This window comes from Caretta caretta, chromosome 24, assembly GCF_965140235.1.
Source record: "Caretta caretta isolate rCarCar2 chromosome 24, rCarCar1.hap1, whole genome shotgun sequence".
NCBI lineage: Eukaryota > Metazoa > Chordata > Testudines > Cheloniidae > Caretta > Caretta caretta.
In genome coordinates, this window is record NC_134229.1 from 1 (window position 1) to 6,668 (window position 6,668).

Genomic DNA, 6,668 nt, shown 5'->3' on the forward strand with positions numbered 1-6,668 from the left:
CCCCCACCACACCCACCCCCTTACCCCTCCCCCACCCCCTCCCCCACCCCCACCCCCACCCCCTCACCCACCCCCAACCCCTCATCCCCCACCCTACCCCTCACGCTCACACCTAACCCCTACCCTACCCCTACACCCTAACCCTCACCTCCGAACCCCACGGACCCCATCCCTCCTCACGCCTAACCCCTACCCCCTACCCTACCCTAACCTAACCCTAACCCTAACCCTAACCCTAACCCTAACCCTAACCCTAACCCTAACCCTAACCCTAACCCTAACCCTAACCCTAACCCTAACCCTAACCCTAACCCTAACCCTAACCCTAACCCTAACCCTAACCCTAACCCTAACCCTAACCCTAACCCTAACCCTAACCCTAACCCTAACCCTAACCCTAACCCTAACCCTAACCCTAACCCTAACCCTAACCCTAACCCTAACCCTAACCCTAACCCTAACCCTAACCCTAACCCTAACCCTAACCCTAACCCTAACCCTAACCCTAACCCTAACCCTAACCCTAACCCTAACCCTAACCCTAACCCTAACCCTAACCCTAACCCTAACCCTAACCCTAACCCTAACCCTAACCCTAACCCTAACCCTAACCCTAACCCTAACCCTAACCCTAACCCTAACCCTAACCCTAACCCTAACCCTAACCCTAACCCTAACCCTAACCCTAACCCTAACCCTAACCCTAACCCTAACCCTAACCCTAACCCTAACCCTAACCCTAACCCTAACCCTAACCCTAACCCTAACCCTAACCCTAACCCTAACCCTAACCCTAACCCTAACCCTAACCCTAACCCTAACCCTAACCCTAACCCTAACCCTAACCCTAACCCTAACCCTAACCCTAACCCTAACCCTAACCCTAACCCTAACCCTAACCCTAACCCTAACCCTAACCCTAACCCTAACCCTAACCCTAACCCTAACCCTAACCCTAACCCTAACCCTAACCCTAACCCTAACCCTAACCCTAACCCTAACCCTAACCCTAACCCTAACCCTAACCCTAACCCTAACCCTAACCCTAACCCTAACCCTAACCCTAACCCTAACCCTAACCCTAACCCTAACCCTAACCCTAACCCTAACCCTAACCCTAACCCTAACCCTAACCCTAACCCTAACCCTAACCCTAACCCTAACCCTAACCCTAACCCTAACCCTAACCCTAACCCTAACCCTAACCCTAACCCTAACCCTAACCCTAACCCTAACCCTAACCCTAACCCTAACCCTAACCCTAACCCTAACCCTAACCCTAACCCTAACCCTAACCCTAACCCTAACCCTAACCCTAACCCTAACCCTAACCCTAACCCTAACCCTAACCCTAACCCTAACCCTAACCCTAACCCTAACCCTAACCCTAACCCTAACCCTAACCCTAACCCTAACCCTAACCCTAACCCTAACCCTAACCCTAACCCTAACCCTAACCCTAACCCTAACCCTAACCCTAACCCTAACCCTAACCCTAACCCTAACCCTAACCCTAACCCTAACCCTAACCCTAACCCTAACCCTAACCCTAACCCTAACCCTAACCCTAACCCTAACCCTAACCCTAACCCTAACCCTAACCCTAACCCTAACCCTAACCCTAACCCTAACCCTAACCCTAACCCTAACCCTAACCCTAACCCTAACCCTAACCCTAACCCTAACCCTAACCCTAACCCTAACCCTAACCCTAACCCTAACCCTAACCCTAACCCTAACCCTAACCCTAACCCTAACCCTAACCCTAACCCTAACCCTAACCCTAACCCTAACCCTAACCCTAACCCTAACCCTAACCCTAACCCTAACCCTAACCCTAACCCTAACCCTAACCCTAACCCTAACCCTAACCCTAACCCTAACCCTAACCCTAACCCTAACCCTAACCCTAACCCTAACCCTAACCCTAACCCTAACCCTAACCCTAACCCTAACCCTAACCCTAACCCTAACCCTAACCCTAACCCTAACCCTAACCCTAACCCTAACCCTAACCCTAACCCTAACCCTAACCCTAACCCTAACCCTAACCCTAACCCTAACCCTAACCCTAACCCTAACCCTAACCCTAACCCTAACCCTAACCCTAACCCTAACCCTAACCCTAACCCTAACCCTAACCCTAACCCTAACCCTAACCCTAACCCTAACCCTAACCCTAACCCTAACCCTAACCCTAACCCTAACCCTAACCCTAACCCTAACCCTAACCCTAACCCTAACCCTAACCCTAACCCTAACCCTAACCCTAACCCTAACCCTAACCCTAACCCTAACCCTAACCCTAACCCTAACCCTAACCCTAACCCTAACCCTAACCCTAACCCTAACCCTAACCCTAACCCTAACCCTAACCCTAACCCTAACCCTAACCCTAACCCTAACCCTAACCCTAACCCTAACCCTAACCCTAACCCTAACCCTAACCCTAACCCTAACCCTAACCCTAACCCTAACCCTAACCCTAACCCTAACCCTAACCCTAACCCTAACCCTAACCCTAACCCTAACCCTAACCCTAACCCTAACCCTAACCCTAACCCTAACCCTAACCCTAACCCTAACCCTAACCCTAACCCTAACCCTAACCCTAACCCTAACCCTAACCCTAACCCTAACCCTAACCCTAACCCTAACCCTAACCCTAACCCTAACCCTAACCCTAACCCTAACCCTAACCCTAACCCTAACCCTAACCCTAACCCTAACCCTAACCCTAACCCTAACCCTAACCCTAACCCTAACCCTAACCCTAACCCTAACCCTAACCCTAACCCTAACCCTAACCCTAACCCTAACCCTAACCCTAACCCTAACCCTAACCCTAACCCTAACCCTAACCCTAACCCTAACCCTAACCCTAACCCTAACCCTAACCCTAACCCTAACCCTAACCCTAACCCTAACCCTAACCCTAACCCTAACCCTAACCCTAACCCTAACCCTAACCCTAACCCTAACCCTAACCCTAACCCTAACCCTAACCCTAACCCTAACCCTAACCCTAACCCTAACCCTAACCCTAACCCTAACCCTAACCCTAACCCTAACCCTAACCCTAACCCTAACCCTAACCCTAACCCTAACCCTAACCCTAACCCTAACCCTAACCCTAACCCTAACCCTAACCCTAACCCTAACCCTAACCCTAACCCTAACCCTAACCCTAACCCTAACCCTAACCCTAACCCTAACCCTAACCCTAACCCTAACCCTAACCCTAACCCTAACCCTAACCCTAACCCTAACCCTAACCCTAACCCTAACCCTAACCCTAACCCTAACCCTAACCCTAACCCTAACCCTAACCCTAACCCTAACCCTAACCCTAACCCTAACCCTAACCCTAACCCTAACCCTAACCCTAACCCTAACCCTAACCCTAACCCTAACCCTAACCCTAACCCTAACCCTAACCCTAACCCTAACCCTAACCCTAACCCTAACCCTAACCCTAACCCTAACCCTAACCCTAACCCTAACCCTAACCCTAACCCTAACCCTAACCCTAACCCTAACCCTAACCCTAACCCTAACCCTAACCCTAACCCTAACCCTAACCCTAACCCTAACCCTAACCCTAACCCTAACCCTAACCCTAACCCTAACCCTAACCCTAACCCTAACCCTAACCCTAACCCTAACCCTAACCCTAACCCTAACCCTAACCCTAACCCTAACCCTAACCCTAACCCTAACCCTAACCCTAACCCTAACCCTAACCCTAACCCTAACCCTAACCCTAACCCTAACCCTAACCCTAACCCTAACCCTAACCCTAACCCTAACCCTAACCCTAACCCTAACCCTAACCCTAACCCTAACCCTAACCCTAACCCTAACCCTAACCCTAACCCTAACCCTAACCCTAACCCTAACCCTAACCCTAACCCTAACCCTAACCCTAACCCTAACCCTAACCCTAACCCTAACCCTAACCCTAACCCTAACCCTAACCCTAACCCTAACCCTAACCCTAACCCTAACCCTAACCCTAACCCTAACCCTAACCCTAACCCTAACCCTAACCCTAACCCTAACCCTAACCCTAACCCTAACCCTAACCCTAACCCTAACCCTAACCCTAACCCTAACCCTAACCCTAACCCTAACCCTAACCCTAACCCTAACCCTAACCCTAACCCTAACCCTAACCCTAACCCTAACCCTAACCCTAACCCTAACCCTAACCCTAACCCTAACCCTAACCCTAACCCTAACCCTAACCCTAACCCTAACCCTAACCCTAACCCTAACCCTAACCCTAACCCTAACCCTAACCCTAACCCTAACCCTAACCCTAACCCTAACCCTAACCCTAACCCTAACCCTAACCCTAACCCTAACCCTAACCCTAACCCTAACCCTAACCCTAACCCTAACCCTAACCCTAACCCTAACCCTAACCCTAACCCTAACCCTAACCCTAACCCTAACCCTAACCCTAACCCTAACCCTAACCCTAACCCTAACCCTAACCCTAACCCTAACCCTAACCCTAACCCTAACCCTAACCCTAACCCTAACCCTAACCCTAACCCTAACCCTAACCCTAACCCTAACCCTAACCCTAACCCTAACCCTAACCCTAACCCTAACCCTAACCCTAACCCTAACCCTAACCCTAACCCTAACCCTAACCCTAACCCTAACCCTAACCCTAACCCTAACCCTAACCCTAACCCTAACCCTAACCCTAACCCTAACCCTAACCCTAACCCTAACCCTAACCCTAACCCTAACCCTAACCCTAACCCTAACCCTAACCCTAACCCTAACCCTAACCCTAACCCTAACCCTAACCCTAACCCTAACCCTAACCCTAACCCTAACCCTAACCCTAACCCTAACCCTAACCCTAACCCTAACCCTAACCCTAACCCTAACCCTAACCCTAACCCTAACCCTAACCCTAACCCTAACCCTAACCCTAACCCTAACCCTAACCCTAACCCTAACCCTAACCCTAACCCTAACCCTAACCCTAACCCTAACCCTAACCCTAACCCTAACCCTAACCCTAACCCTAACCCTAACCCTAACCCTAACCCTAACCCTAACCCTAACCCTAACCCTAACCCTAACCCTAACCCTAACCCTAACCCTAACCCTAACCCTAACCCTAACCCTAACCCTAACCCTAACCCTAACCCTAACCCTAACCCTAACCCTAACCCTAACCCTAACCCTAACCCTAACCCTAACCCTAACCCTAACCCTAACCCTAACCCTAACCCTAACCCTAACCCTAACCCTAACCCTAACCCTAACCCTAACCCTAACCCTAACCCTAACCCTAACCCTAACCCTAACCCTAACCCTAACCCTAACCCTAACCCTAACCCTAACCCTAACCCTAACCCTAACCCTAACCCTAACCCTAACCCTAACCCTAACCCTAACCCTAACCCTAACCCTAACCCTAACCCTAACCCTAACCCTAACCCTAACCCTAACCCTAACCCTAACCCTAACCCTAACCCTAACCCTAACCCTAACCCTAACCCTAACCCTAACCCTAACCCTAACCCTAACCCTAACCCTAACCCTAACCCTAACCCTAACCCTAACCCTAACCCTAACCCTAACCCTAACCCTAACCCTAACCCTAACCCTAACCCTAACCCTAACCCTAACCCTAACCCTAACCCTAACCCTAACCCTAACCCTAACCCTAACCCTAACCCTAACCCTAACCCTAACCCTAACCCTAACCCTAACCCTAACCCTAACCCTAACCCTAACCCTAACCCTAACCCTAACCCTAACCCTAACCCTAACCCTAACCCTAACCCTAACCCTAACCCTAACCCTAACCCTAACCCTAACCCTAACCCTAACCCTAACCCTAACCCTAACCCTAACCCTAACCCTAACCCTAACCCTAACCCTAACCCTAACCCTAACCCTAACCCTAACCCTAACCCTAACCCTAACCCTAACCCTAACCCTAACCCTAACCCTAACCCTAACCCTAACCCTAACCCTAACCCTAACCCTAACCCTAACCCTAACCCTAACCCTAACCCTAACCCTAACCCTAACCCTAACCCTAACCCTAACCCTAACCCTAACCCTAACCCTAACCCTAACCCTAACCCTAACCCTAACCCTAACCCTAACCCTAACCCTAACCCTAACCCTAACCCTAACCCTAACCCTAACCCTAACCCTAACCCTAACCCTAACCCTAACCCTAACCCTAACCCTAACCCTAACCCTAACCCTAACCCTAACCCTAACCCTAACCCTAACCCTAACCCTAACCCTAACCCTAACCCTAACCCTAACCCTAACCCTAACCCTAACCCTAACCCTAACCCTAACCCTAACCCTAACCCTAACCCTAACCCTAACCCTAACCCTAACCCTAACCCTAACCCTAACCCTAACCCTAACCCTAACCCTAACCCTAACCCTAACCCTAACCCTAACCCTAACCCTAACCCTAACCCTAACCCTAACCCTAACCCTAACCCTAACCCTAACCCTAACCCTAACCCTAACCCTAACCCTAACCCTAACCCTAACCCTAACCCTAACCCTAACCCTAACCCTAACCCTAACCCTAACCCTAACCCTAACCCTAACCCTAACCCTAACCCTAACCCTAACCCTAACCCTAACCCTAACCCTAACCCTAACCC